The 15,835-nt window shown below is 40.2% G+C and overlaps 1 protein-coding gene across 1 annotated transcript in view; it reads right to left on the bottom strand.

Moving 5' to 3' along the window:
- Positions 1 to 15,835, bottom strand: part of DPP10 (dipeptidyl peptidase like 10) — a 1,675,128-nt gene that overhangs the window by 324,549 nt on the left and 1,334,744 nt on the right. The gene's annotated exons all lie outside the window — the stretch shown is intronic.

Genomic DNA, 15,835 nt, shown 5'->3' with positions numbered 1-15,835 from the left:
ATATCAACCTTCCGAAATCGAGGGTTGATTTCCAGAGGGCCAGCAAAAGGAGATTCTCCCCCCACAGATGAAGGGCTCACCTGACCTGCAGAAGGAGTCAGCCCTGCAGATGATGGTTCAGGCTGAGCTGCTGTGGATGTACTGGCTTGTCTTTCTGAAGAGTTACCTCCAAAAAGATGACCATGTGTCCTTCTGTGTACATCCTGGAGGTGTCTCTTCATGGTGTGAGTCCCAAAGGAATACTTCCTGTTAGGATTACCTCTAGAAAGTACACGCTTACACAGCTTACAAGTCACTAAGGGTGCATTTACCTTTTGCTGGCCTTCAGGAAAAGTAAAATAATCCCATACATAAGAGGGCTTTTGTTTCCTCGATCTCTGCCTCAAGACAGTGCTGCTAGTGCTAGCCTCACTCTCAGAAGAGCTCTGCTGTTCTGCCATCGTATCCCAAAGACAAACCAGCTCCTTCTCCCAAGGGATCACAAGCAGAAATGAGGGGAATGGGTGTGGTGTAGGAGAGTTCTAGAACTGAAAGTAGTTTCAACCAATCAAAAGTTGTGTTTCATGATCACATGACCTACCGTACGCTTACGGTACGCTTACGGTACGCTTACGGCAAAAGTGCGCATGCGCGTAAAAAAGACACGCGCTTGCGTGCATGCGCATAACAGTCACTCCCGGCACTTCCGCGTAACGTGCGCGTGTAGCGTACACGCGTACGCGTCCCACGCGGAGTACGCGCGGCTACGCAAATTGCGTAACTATACGCAAGCAGCGTAGGAAAATTACGGACGTTGCGTAAACCGTACGCTTACCGTGAGCTTACGGTACGCGTACTAAATTTTTTTTTAAAAAAATAGAAAAAAAGTACTGCAAATAAATTTTACATGTTTATTTTAAAAAATATATAAAAAAAAAACATATTAAAGAATTTTACAAATTTAATCATAGTCTTTATAAAAGGTAAGAAAATTAAAATAAAAATATGTTAGAAAAAATAGAAGAAAAAAAAAAATTAGCATTTAAAAAACCTTGCAAATTCACTGAAAAAACCATGGGTTTCACACACGTTATAGTTAGGAATTAGCATTTATAAAACCTTGCAAATTCACTGAAAAAACCATGGGTTTCACACACGTTATAGTTAGGAATTAGCATTTAAAAAACCTTAGAAATTCAGTGAAAAAACCATAGGTTTCACACACGTTATAGTTAGGAATTAGCATTTAAAAAACCTTAGAAATTCAGTGAAAAAACCATAGGTTTCACACATGTTATAGTTAGCTGGACATTTTACTCGTAAAAAACCAATGAAATTCCCCCGTTATAGTTAGTTCAGCTAACTATAACTCGCGCGCCCGCAATGCACTGCTGATGACGTCACATATTACATCACTCATGACATGGTCAGTGACATCACTCATGACATCACTGATGACATCTCAAATGACATCACTGATGACCTCACTGATGACATCATCCTTGTGATAGAGTGGCAGACCTCCTCTTCCCCTAATAAAACCTTTGATACACACATTCAAAAATAGAGACTAAAATTTACAAAACAATGGACATACCAATAACAGTTACAACAACCTCTTCAGTAATTCTAAGATCCACATACACATCCACTCATTCACCAACAGTCCAATACAGTCACTCATACATGTACTCACTTATCATATGTACTCATACACCTATACATCCTGTTACACAATGCCACTCATCCATAGAGCTACTCACACACATAGTCACTCATGCTAATAAAGAATCAAACATACATTTACTTGCATATACAGTTATACACACACCACCACACTTACTTCTACGGAAACTTACACATACTTAGTCTTTTAAACAATTACTTATAGAAATACATACTTATTCATACAGGAACTCTTTCAATCTCTCACTCTCACATATACTCACATATATAAACCAATAGTCACATATACTAGTTTTAAACATATGTAGTTACTCATAAAGACACTATTGAGACAGTCATTCACTCACTAACACACCCATACACACACTCATCCACCCATGCAGTCCTGCACACATGCTCTGTTCAACACATACAAACAGTGAGTCACTCATTCATGCACCTATGCACTACGTCATACCCCCCACCGAACCATGCAGACACTCATACTGATACTCAAAAAACCAACTAATAACCTATATAGACACCCATGTAGCTACTCTCCAACCCATGCAGCCACTTATACACAAAGTGAGAGACTGATACAGATATTTATATATTTAAACATTACTCACTAAGCCATGTATTCACTATGATACACTTAATCAGTCAGTTACACAATCAATTTTTCAAAAAGAAATCATCCATTTAGACAGTAATATACCCATTTATTCTTCCATCGACCTTGAGATATACATATATAAAACATATTTAATTTTCAGAAAAACACACATTCACTGGATGATGTCATCAGTGAGGTCATCAGTGATGTCATTTGAGATGTCATCAGTGATGTCATGAGTGATGTCACTGACCATGTCATGAGTGATGTAATATGTGACGTCATCAGCAGTGCATTGCGGGCGCGCGAGTTATAGTTAGCTGAACTAACTATAACGGGGGAATTTCATTGGTTTTTTACGAGTAAAATGTCCAGCTAACTATAACATGTGTGAAACCTATGGTTTTTTCACTGAATTTCTAAGGTTTTTTAAATGCTAATTCCTAACTATAACGTGTGTGAAACCTATGGTTTTTTCACTGAATATACATATAAATAAAATATTATATCCAAAACTATCAAACTATATATCAAACATTATAAATAGATCCTAAATTAGTGTTTACCATAGAAGGACATAACTGATAAAAACAATTCAAACTAAAACTAAACTAACCAAAAGATCAACCTATAAACATCTTTAACCAATAAAATCAGACAAACAATTAAATCAACAATATAAAAGGCACACTGATTTTATCAACTAAATACTTCAAAAATGACAAACGCACGAAGACGAAGAACTCCACCAGATTCTCTAACCAGACCCCTAAAAAAGAAATATTGACATTTAGACAACTACCTAACCAAGTTGGTAAAACGTATATTTAAGCTAAAAGTTGCTTGTAAATAACATTTAGAACAGCAAATAATTAAAAAACACACTATCCAACTTCAATCTCTTTACATGTACTTTCTAAAAGAAAAGACTACAGCTTTGAAAATGATAACCTGCCAGGAAAAACCACCTATTACAAACCAGCAAAAAGATATAACAAAGTAAGTATATATAAATTATTAAAAAATATAAACTCATCTCAAAAGCAAGTGAAAATAATCCCAGGCTACACCTACAACCAAGAAAGTACATCAACATAAAATCTGAATTGGAAATGTACCACATACTGTTTCAATATGTGCTAAGGGAGAGCCAGTGGAAAAGATGATGTTGTAATAAATGTAAGGGGTGGAATGTCAATGACAACACCTTGACACAGGAACTCAAAACTAATAATGCATCATATCTTCCTGTCCACACTAGGCATAACCCAACCTAAACTCAGTAAATGTATAGAAGCATCACAAAAGGAGAAAATCTACCAATAACTATTAATGGAGCAATCTGATACCAACACTGTATCTAAACTTGGAAAACAAACCAAAGCAGTGTAAGTCATGCTACAATATAAAGTCAAAGGTCTTATAAACATCAAAGGAATAGAGTACTTAGAAATAATAGCCAAAAGCATATTATAAAATAAATATTAATTCACACAGAATCAACCAAACTATCAAAAAATCTAAAACAACATAATAAATAATTGATTCTATAAATAATAAAGATAATATTTTATTATGTCAGCCTAAACATTAAGTTCAACTCTAATGTTATTTAAGATTTAGATAATGAAATAATATATTATTACATGATAATATATTAACATGAAAATTCTGAACCTCACCAACCAAAAAGCTAAATCAACAAACTCAATCTGTCACAGAAAATAAATACAATACATAAACCACACATTCCAAATAACAATCCCATGATATGTACACAAACAAAAAAATAACATTTCCCACCCCTCAAAAAATAAAAAATAGATATCACGTACTATTCTGTAGCTGCAAATCTTCCTTTATATCCAGGTAGTCAAAAATAATACTAATACTAATATTTTCTAAAAAGCCCTCAGAATCAAAAATAATGCCATTCTATTAGAGATCCCTTAAAGCAATCCAAAGTATCTAGGAAACATATAAAGGTATCTACAAAAACAAACACTCATGGAAATCTGAAAAAATGAAATCATATCAACATTATAAACCAAAAGTGATTTCCTTAAAAAATCACAAATAAAACAGTAACTCCCAATGCCCATAGAACACATCAGTAGACAAAAGCCTGTGAAGTAAATAAGAAAGCCCTCCCACAAAACACATTATATTCCCAAAAAACATGGACATTGCATATAATCATCATAAAATAAGTAACATAAGACAATATACCATAACATAATGATACTAAAACAATATATGAAAGCCCAAAACTACACACTAGTGAAAAAATCACTACTATTAATACAACTAAATGTACAATAATCCCACAAACAACACCATAACTAACCTCTAGACTTCCCCTTAGACCCCCCTACCCTCAAATCCCTAAAAAAAACTTAACAAAGGACTCACCTGTTTTAACGAACAGCAGCATCTTACTGCGACCTGGATGTCTGAAAATAGACTAAAAATGGCACATATAGACTACAAAATAGACAGTAGTGGTGAAAAATGGCCACTAAATGAAACTAGTTAAAGACTGTGTCCCCATAGAATTGTATGGGAAATAATTTAAAATTTTTAAATATATGTGTTAAAAAATGAATTAAATTATTGAACATGTGTACCCTGTCAAAAATGTTATAAAAAATATTAGAACATTGTAATGCATAAATTAAAGAATTGTCTAAAATGAATGTATGACGATACATAGCAAGCCATTACTACGCATGCTTTTAGTGCGATGTTTTTACATCGCAATCGGCATTAGTACGCATAATATTACTACGCTTACCATAACTTCGTAAAAGCATGAATAATATAACAAATGTATTTTAATGCGCAGACCATTACTTCGCATTCCACTACTATGTGTACATGCCCCTACATTACAGATACATCACAACATTACACTGAAACCTTTAACACAACACACCACTACTCTTCCCTAAACCCTAACTCACTACCCCCAGCACAACTCCCTACACTACAAAAACACAACACTACCCTGAACCCTAATACGCTACTCCCAGCACGACCCCCTACACTACATATACACCAAAACACTACCCTAAACCATAATACTCTACCCCAGTATGATCCCCACGAACCCCACTCCTGTCCCTACATTCCCACACTACCCAGCACGACCCACCTACACTACCCTTAACCCTAAAACACTAACCTACACCACACATACACCAAAACACTACCCTAAACCCTAAAACACTACCCCAGCCAGACCCCCTACTCTACACATACACCACAACACTACCCTAAACCCTACACTCAAACCTTAAACACTACATATACCCCTTAACACTACCCTCAACCCTTAAACTGTACACCCAGCACGACCCCCTACTCTACAAAAACACACTACATCCCCCTTACCTCACTCTCCTCGTGGTTCCTCTCTCCTCCTGGGACCTTCCTCACGTCGTCTCCGAGGGGCGGTGCACGTCGTTGTGAGGAAACAGCCTCAGTTTCCTTACAACGTCATGGATTGTTTTCTTTTCAAGCATACCATTACAACCCATGCGTAGTAACAACGCTTGCGATTTAACAACTTGCGTACTAATGGTACGCGTTGTAACATCGCAAGCGTAGTAACGCTTGTGAAGTAATGGTATGCGCAGTAGCAGCCGCGCACTAAAGGCTGTTTACCGTCTAAAATATATACAAATATTTAATATATGCTGAAAGAACTAATGTTAAAATGTTGAAAATATGGACATAAAACAATTTCTGTAATAAGATCAGTGGAGCAGGGATTAGTTGAACCAATATTTCCCTCCATAGCTCTCAGGTCCGGGTTGGCCCGATCCCGGCCTCCATGCTTTCCAGTAGTCAGGAAGAGTCCGGACTTCTGGAAAGCAGAAGGATACGCTGCAGTATTGGCAGCTAGTGCTTTTGGAAGTGGTGCTCAGAAAAAGTGTCTTTCTCTGCATCCTTCCCCACAATGTAATGCTGTGCTCGTGCCCGCCCACACGCCACAGGTGACACGTGTCGGTGCAAAAGGGGTCAGAGTTGGAATTTGGAGCCGGAGCGCCCCCAAGTATTTATGGAACCTCTTGCTGAGACTGCTGAAATTGATTCCATCTTACACGGAATGGACTCCAGCAGCCAGTTCATTTTTGACAAATCTGGACAACCTGATAAACTATGATCGAAAAAGCCTTTTCTAACTCATCCCAGCCATCAACTATCAACCAGTTTTGGCTGTTTGCCATTTGCTTCTTATCGCCAGTGCATTGTTTCTATCTTCCATCTTCTTGTCTTCTACTGTGTGGTAGGAGCAGGTGGTGGGGCGCCTGCTTGACTGGGGGTAGGTAAGCATTACTAGCACTTCTTAGTTGTGTTGTGCATTTGATATTGCAAACTGGCGGTGATCTGATTGACTCTATTACTTGCACATGCATTTTTACACTAAGTTCATCCTGTGCCACATGGAGGTGTCCAGAGTGACTGTTGATTGATAGTCTTCTACACCTATGTAAGAAGGTTTAAGCATGGGGAAGCATAAAATGGACAAAACAAACTGTGAGCAGGTCAGTGTACTTAGCCCATCTGGTAGCGATCCCAGGAGTAACACCAGGACCACCTTGTAAGCTTTTCTGGTGCAAGCGGTGAATGTTGTTGCAAGAGAGGCGCCTGTCCGTCGATATGGAATTTGGGCAGAATCCTCCTTTACTAGCAACTAAGGGCCTTATTTATGAAAAGTGTTGCATCGCTGCATGAAAACAGTGATGCAACAGTTTTCACTGCGCCCTCCTTGCGACATGATGGATGCGTCATATTTACTGTATGGCACATGATGTCGCAGGGAATGACAAATACGTCAGTATTACTGACGTATCTGTTGGCGCAAAATTCACGCATTGCTGGAGTTAAAATTTGCCAAGGGGGTTTCTCTATGGGTGTACAATGTGTATTGCAGGAATGAAAACCACGAGGCTGACCCGGCAGCCATTGACCTAGTTAGTGGCAACTTCATATCTCTTCTACCTGATGCACTTATAGTAGTGAAATAGAGGATTTTAATTGTTGCTTCGAACCTATTGATGCAAGATTTGGACTGATCAGTGGAGAAGAGGAAAAACTATAGGAGATACCTGCTCTTGCTCTACCACCTGTAAGAAGTTGGTCAGTGGCTGTTATGCAGATTAACGATTTTGTTCTTAGCAATGGGTTGCCAGTATGCAATGGGAGAACACCTTCCGACAAGGATGAGAGGGGCACGTTTAATCAACAGGGTGCCTTGAGTTGAATACATTACACACTGTTGGATATTAGGCCATGGTCCATAGTTGTTGATATGGATCGGTGCAGCAGTCTGACAGTGATCATGATGCCCCACATCTTACTCTTTGTTCATTGGAACTTAATTCCTCCTCTTGTGCCAGCAAACTAATTGATAGAAGCTGGTCCCCTCAAGTAACCTAAACAACAACAATATCCACGGGTCTGTAAAATAGTAAGGTTTACCGAGATACACAGCACAAAATGTCCGATGACCAGAACAGTTGTCCGGGCATACTTAGTGGTAAGACGGATTCCCATCACTCACCGAAGTGTTCCAAACCCGAGGTATCGGCAGAGAGAGCGGTGCCTCAATATCCTGAGCCGATGCCAGGTGAGGTGAGGTGTCTTCCTCAAAACACACGGATACCAACAGTATTCGTGACACAGTTGAGGATTCAATTACGTACAAATTCAGGTTTAAGGTTGAGTTTGTTCCATCTGTGTTTCAGACGGTTTTTGATTGTATTATATACTTTTCTGCACCACACTTAGGGCACTTTTTTCGCAGTAGTATTTTATACAGTGTACGGTCCTGAAGAAAGCCGTGGACATACATAGTCCTGTAGGCAGAAACATGTCGACCTTTAGACACAGACAGCTATTTTGCTAAAACTGTCACTGCACCATTTTTAACCTGACCCTCTAGGGATACTAAATAAAACGTTTTTACCCACAAAGGCCATTATATATTTTCACTTTCACTTGTTCACACACTGCGTCGATCACTCCCTTAATATATAGACTCCTTCACATCTAGCGGATCAGATTACTCCTATGAAAACATCCGTGTGCTCCCCCTCATAGTTGAGGGGTTGTAGCCCTTAGCGTAACTAGTGTGGCGCTAGGAGGAGACCCAGATGATGAAGCATGTCACTACAGTGAGTGATGGGAACCCGTCCTACTACTAAGTATGCCTGGACAACTGTTCTGGTCATCGGACATTTTGTGCTGTGTATCTCGGTAAACCTTACTATATTACAGACCCGTGGATATTGTTGTTGTTTAGATTATTTCTGGGGGAATATATCCATGCTCGGGCTCTAAAAATTCCCTTAGACCGTTTTCTCCTCTCTGTTTGTATTCTTTTTCCCCTCAAGTAACCACCTAAGGCAGAGGTGGAGTGTCATTGCCTCAACAGGGTCTTTCCAGAAGTGGATTTATTTGGCTCCTTCTGAGGCCCTAGAAGCAGTTGGGGGGAAATTCTTTGACAGCGTCCACATGGGGTGACCATGATACTATTCATAATTTTATGTTTTGTACATTTAAAGATCTTTTTATGGTGGATTCCAGATCCCTCCCTAGAATTAAAAAGGCAGCTTCTTGGTATAACAAAACTTGTAGAGCGGCCCGCAAAACATTCTCTGACGCTATTAAAAGTGGCAAGAGGAACCTACTTAGGGAAGCAAGGGCCTCCTATAAATCCTAGCTAGATAAGGCAAAGTGCATGTATGAGTTAGGGAAATTGGAACTCCTTCTCAATGCTGTGAAATCTAGAAATCATCTGTTGTTCTGGCATACCTTGGCCGACAGGACCCTGGACTCAGCCACCCCACTGAACTGAAAGTAGATTGGGCAAACCACTTTTTGGGGCTACACGATGGTGGGGAAAATGATAAGGCAAAGATTTGTATCCGTAGTATCCAGGATCCCACTGCTATGTCAGTAGAAAGTGTGGAAAACAAGTGTGTGGGAATGTTCCATCTGACCTAGCTGTGCATAATTGTCCCCAAATTACTGTGAGGGAGGCCACCACAGCCATAGACTGGATAACCCTAGGAAAAGTACCAGTGCTGGATAAAGTGCCTGGGAACCTCTTCAAACCAGAAAAGGAAATCCAGGGCCAATATATTGCCATGTACTTTAATTGTATCCTGGAAGGCTTATCAATCCCCCCCTCCACGTGGGCTGAGACCAAGATTGTACCTATCTATAGGAAGGGGGTACAGGCTCTGCCACCCAACTATCGGCCAATCAGCCTCTTTGACAGTTCTCAAAAGCTTTTTTTGTTGTATACTGCTAGAAAGGCTGGGTGAGTGGGTTGATGATGCAGGCTTAATAAGCCCCCTACAAGTAGGGTTTAGACCCAGAACCAGTACTATCAATCAAGCATTTCGGCTGCAGGCCATATATTGGAGGTATGTCTCCTTGGGAGGAGGTGGCCCTATGTAATCTTCGTTGATCTCTGCACCGTCTTTGACCTTGTCCCAAGGGGGGCCCTGTGGAAGGTCCTAACTGCACAGGGTTCCCAAAGCTACTTAGTTTATGTTATCAAAAACAAAAATGAATGTATCTTTCTGTAACAAAACTGGTGCTCATGTAAATCTCTCTGATACGTGATTCCTCGGGTCTAGTTCCCGCTATATAAAACTCCAAACATTAAAAATCAGGTAGCTGCATCAAAAGAACTACACACAGGTGAGATATGGTAAACATGGAGAATTGACTACATCTATACCAGTCACAAGGGGGGTAAGGCAGGGCTGTGCTCTTTCCCCAACCTTGTTTGTTTTGTACATCAATGACCTGGTAGCCCATTTAGAGAAGTGCAACCACGATGCACTGAACTTGGCAAGCATAAAGATTCAGCTCTAATTTTCGCTGACTATACCCTACTGATATCTAAATCACATATGAACATTCAAAATCTCTTGGACCAGTTTGGTCCTTTTTGTGAGCAGAGAGGGCTCGAACTCAACTTGCAAAAGCCAAGTATATGGTTTTTAACCGCAGCCATACAAATCGTCCAAATCCATCCCTAAACGGTGCCCCACTTGAGAGTGTCCATACATTTGAATATTTGGTTCTTACTCTCACGGGGATTTTTGGTTGGTCCGCCCAGATCCATAAGTGTAAGCTGAAGCTTGAACACTATGCAGGTTTCAAGGGCTCCAGTTTTCGACCTGCATCTCCGAACTTCCACATCTTCAACTTGCAAGCAATGGGCGGGTCCTTGTATGGGGAAGAACTGTGGGGACAGCACTAGAGGTGGGTGAGAACAAATTCATATGATCCGTGGTGAACTTCCCCACCAGCTCCCCACTCCAGCCATTGCGGCTTGTTCTGGGCCAAAGGACTCTTGCCCATAAAGCAGCTCTTAGACCTCTGATGTATTGGAGATGGTTCATTGGGCCTAGCAATGTATCAGGATCTACAGGATCCCCTGGGTAGGACATATTCATACCATCCTGGCTAAGTTGGGGTGTGAGCACCTGTGGTTTAACCCAGGAGCTTGGACCAATTCGACAAAGTCTACAATCAAGGGGATGTACTGGAGGTATGTAGAAGGGGAATTGAGTAGGATAAGAAGTCTGGACACCTTGACTCTAGTTTTTTGAGGGGGGATTTCAGGGATTACTTCCATATGGAAGGGTGCATGGATTACATTGAACCTCCATTGGCAAGAACCCTGTACATCAAATTTCATGTCCCATTGCGCACTTTCACTGTCAACCGGATGATCCCTTGGCAGTGAACCTAATTTGACTTCCCTTTTTGTCCTTGGGGAATGTATCAACCATGTCTTATTTTTAAATAAAAATATATCGATATCTGGTGACAGAGGAGGGTTCGCAAACCCTCCTGATCACAAGCTTCATTCTGATTGGCTGCCAACACTTCAAACCAAGATGTGTTGGCAGCCATCTTGTGACTCCATTCGTTTGATTAGGTGCCTTTTGATGAATCTTCACAAACTTTCCCAAAAAACGTGCCATTTACCTCATCTCCTGCCTGGACAGTACCGGGTGATCGGTTAAGCACGAACCAAGAAAGAGAGAGAGTACCAGAGTCCCCCTATTCATTTTTCCATAGGAAAATTAGACACAGCTACACGTAAAAGGGAGGAACGGAATTACACCAAATTTGGGAGACATATAGATATTGGTCCAGAAAGCGTGTTTTTGATATTTGGAGTAATTCCGTTAAGTAGTTTAGAGAAATTAAATCCGATGGCTCAAAAGGTAAAATCTGATTGACTACCACCACATCAACAAAAATGTTGCGGCAGTCATTTTAGGACTCTGAGACTCAGTCCCCTGTCCTTCAAGAAGGCTTAAAAATGCATATAAGGTGTAAGGGTAGCCTTACACCCTGGCTCCTGTGCCTGATGGAGGGGTCACAAAAGGACCCATCCTGTAGTAAAAACAGATTTTAAAATGTTTCACAGTGAATTCATGGAGGAGCAGAGGATCTACAGTAACATTAACAAAATGGCAGCCTTCAACCTTTTTAAACTCCCACCGGGGGGGCATGAACTTGGGGGTAGAGCAATGTACCATTATTGGGGAGGGGTGTGTGGCCCCCCTCCATGAACTTTTTCTAATTGGGGAAGGTGCAAAGGTAAAGTGACAATATTATTAGGAATTGTAATAATATGTTCCTTTACATTAAAAGAAAACTTAGTTAGGTGAAAATAATAGTTAAAACATCCGATTTTAAATTAACAAAACCACTAAAATTCACCCGTTATAGTTATCTCAAGTAATAACTCATTCCCTAAAGTAACTATAGCTTGCATCCTCGCCATGCACTGCAAAGTACCTTACATATTACATCACTCATGACAGGTTGTATGAAAACATTGATAACATCACTGCAACATCTGAAATGACATGATTGCTGACAATACTGTACATGGCAGGGTTGTGAGCTACCATTACTTTAGGGCACACGTGTAAGATTCTGGTCTGTTTAGAAAAGCATGCCAATAGGGTAGTCTGTCTGTGTGCTCTGTGTACCCCTTGTATGCCAGGTGGGGACAGTGGAGAGGACTGGGTCACACACCGATTGGGCCGCTAGCCCATGTGTGTTGTGAGACCCAGATGCCAGGAGGGTGCCACTGCAGAAAGGAGGGGTCACCGCTCTGGTTCCCTACTGCCATGAAGGGAGGGCCATTGGTAGTACTGGAGCTCAAAGAAGGCTGTCACCCTCTTGATACTGCTATGCAATCCCCATATGTCTGGATGGGTTCACAGAGAAAATGAAGGGTCATCGCCCTATGTCTGCTGTAAAAAAAAACTGCACCCTGCACATCATGAAAGGTTCAGAGCTCTTCTATAGGACAGTGTGCAGCTGTAATCAGCAGCTGTGACCTTCAATGTTTAAGCCACATTTCACCTATCTGAGTCTGGGAGCACCCAAGCCACATCCCTAATCAAGAAAAAGACTTATCACTAGATCGGAGGAGCACTGTGGATGTCTGCCATTATAGCAGCAGATTTTAGATTCCCCACTCACCAGCAGGTTTGGAATTCATGCCTGAAGACCCCAGACCACCACCCCAGCAAGTCTGCATAAGACTGATACTGGGCCATCAAGCACTGGGTGGACTTGTTTTGATTGGTGCACCCATTCACATGACACGTGGCCTATTACTAAGAGCCCTCGCGGAACTTCTAAGACTTGAACTCCCTAGCAGGACCTGGCTTGGATGTCATCACACATGAATGGGGAAGAACCATTATCCATAGATGGGGAATTGGGACAGGAGCTGACCCGGGTTACACTATCTAGTCCGCCTTCAGAAGACCGTGTATATTATTTGTTGTGTGTTGTACTTTACTTTGTGTGATAAATACTCTTTTTTACATAAATCCAAGTATTTGACTGGACAGTCATTTATTGGAGTTGATGGGTGTCTCACCTCCTCCCTTATCTCCTCCCCAGGAGCCATGGACTGCTCGACCTGCTCTACCACTGAGAATAAGGTGCTGAAAATTGTTATCTAATAGTGATGCTAATCTGATTATGTTGTTTGGATTATGAAGACCAGAACCAATTAACGTATATATATATATATATATATATATATTCAGTGAAAAAACCATAGGTTTCACACACGTTATAGTTAGGAATTAGCATTTAAAAAACCTTAGAAATTCAGTGAAAAAACCATAGGTATCACACATGTTATAGTTAGCTGGACATTTTACTCGTAAAAAACCATTGAAATTCCCCCGTTATAGTTAGTTAAGCTAACTATAACTCGCGCGCCCGCAATGCACTGCTGATGACGTCACATATTACATCACTCATGACATGGTCAGTGACATCACTCATGACATCACTGATGACATCTCAAATGACATCACTGATGACATCATCCAGTGAATGTGTGTTTTTCTGAAAATTAAATATGTTTTATATATGTATATCTCAAGGTCGATGGAAGAATAAATGGGTATATAAGTGTCTAAATGGATGATTTGTTTTTGAAAAATTGATTGTGTAACTGACTGATTAAGTGTATCATAGTGAATACATGGCTTAGTGAGTAATGTTTAAATATGTATATATCTGTATCAGTCTTTCACTTTGTGTATAAGTGGCTGTATGGGTTGGTGAGTACCTACATGAGTGTCTATATAGGTTATTAGTTGGTTTTTTGAGTATCAGTCTGAGTGTCTGCATGGTTCGGTGGGGGGTATTACGTAGTGCATAGGTGCATGAATGAGTGACTCACTGTTTGTATGTGTTGAAGACAGTATGTGTGCAGGACTGCATGGGTGGATGAGTGTGTGTATGGGTGTGTTAGTGAGTGAATGACTGTCTCAACAGTGTCTTTATGAGTAACTACATATGTTTTTAACTAGTATATGTGACTATTGGTGTATATAAGTGAGTATATGTGAGAGTGAGAGATTGAAAGAGTTCCTGTATGAATAAGTATGTGTTTCTATAAGTGATTGTTTAAAAGACTAAGTATGTGTAAGTTTTTGTAGAAGTAAGTGTGGTGGTGTGTGTATAACTATATGCAAGTAAACGGATGTTTGATTCTTTATTAGCATGAGTGACTATGTGTGTGAGTAATTCTATGGATGAGTGGCATTGTGTAACAGGATGTATAGGTGTATGAGTACATATGATGAGTGAGTACATGTATGAGTGACTGTATAGGACTGTTGGTGAATGAGTGGATGTGTATGTGGATCTTAGAATTACTGAATAGGTTGTTGTAACTGATATTGGTATGTCCATTGTTTTGAAAATTTTAGTTTCTATTTTTGAATGTGTGTATCAAAGGGTATATTAGGGGAAGAGGAGGTCTGCCACTCTATCACAAGGATGATGTCATCAGTGATGTCATCAGTGATGTCATTTGAGATGTCATCAGTGATGTCATGAGTGATGTCACTGACCATGTCATGAGTGATGTAATATGTGACGTCATCAGCAGTGCATTGCGGGCGCGCGAGTTATAGTTAGCTTAACTAACTATAACGGGGGAATTTCAATGGTTTTTTACGAGTAAAATGTCCAGCTAACTATAACATGTGTGATACCTATGGTTTTTTCACTGAATTTCTAAGGTTTTTTAAATGCTAATTCCTAACTATAACGTGTGTGAAACCTATGGTTTTTTCACTGAATTTCTAAGGTTTTTTAAATGCTAATTCCTAACTATAACGTGTGTGAAACCCATGGTTTTTTCAGTGAATTTGCAAGGTTTTTTAAATGCTAATTCCTAACTATAACGTGTGTGAAACCCATGGTTTTTTCAGTGAATTTGCAAGGTTTTTTAAATGCTAATTTTTTTTTTTTCTTCTATTTTTTTAAACATATTTTTAATTTAATGTTCTAACCTTTTATAAAGACTATGGTTAAATTTTTAAAATTCTTTAATATGTTTTTTTAAATATATTTCATAAAATAAACATGTAAAATTTATTTGCAGTACATTTTTTCCTTTTTTTAAATTTTTTTTAGTACGCGTACCGTAAGCTCACGGTAAGCGTACGGTTTACGCAACGTCCGTAATTTATCTACGCTGTTTGCGTATATTTACGCAATTTCCGTAGCCGCGCGTACTCCGCGTGGGACGCGTACGCGTGTACGCTACACGCGCACGTTACGCGGAAGTGAAGGGGCGTGCCTGTTGTGCGCATGGGCGCGTGCGTGTGTCTTTTTTACGCGCATGCGTACTTTTGCCGTAAGCGCACCGTAAGCGTACCGTAAGCGTACGGTAGGTCATGTGATCATGAAACACAACTTTTGATTGGTTGAAACTACTTTCAGTTCTAGAACTCTCCTACACCACACCCATTCCCCTCATTTCTGCTTGTGATCCCTTAGGAGAAGGAGCTGGGTTGTCTTTGTGATACGATGGCAGACCAGCAGAGCCCTTCTGAGAGTGAGGCTAGCACTAGCAGCACTACCTTGAGGCAGAGAGCGAGGAAACAAAAGACTTCTTATGTATGGGATTATTTTACTTTTCCTGAAGGCCAGCAAAAGGTAAATGCACCCTTAGTAACTTGTAGGCTGTGTAAGCGT

The sequence above is a fragment of the Triturus cristatus genome, chromosome 3_2 (assembly GCF_964204655.1).
Source record: "Triturus cristatus chromosome 3_2, aTriCri1.1, whole genome shotgun sequence".
Taxonomy (NCBI): domain Eukaryota; kingdom Metazoa; phylum Chordata; class Amphibia; order Caudata; family Salamandridae; genus Triturus; species Triturus cristatus.
This window is presented reverse-complemented; position numbering and strand designations above follow the sequence as displayed.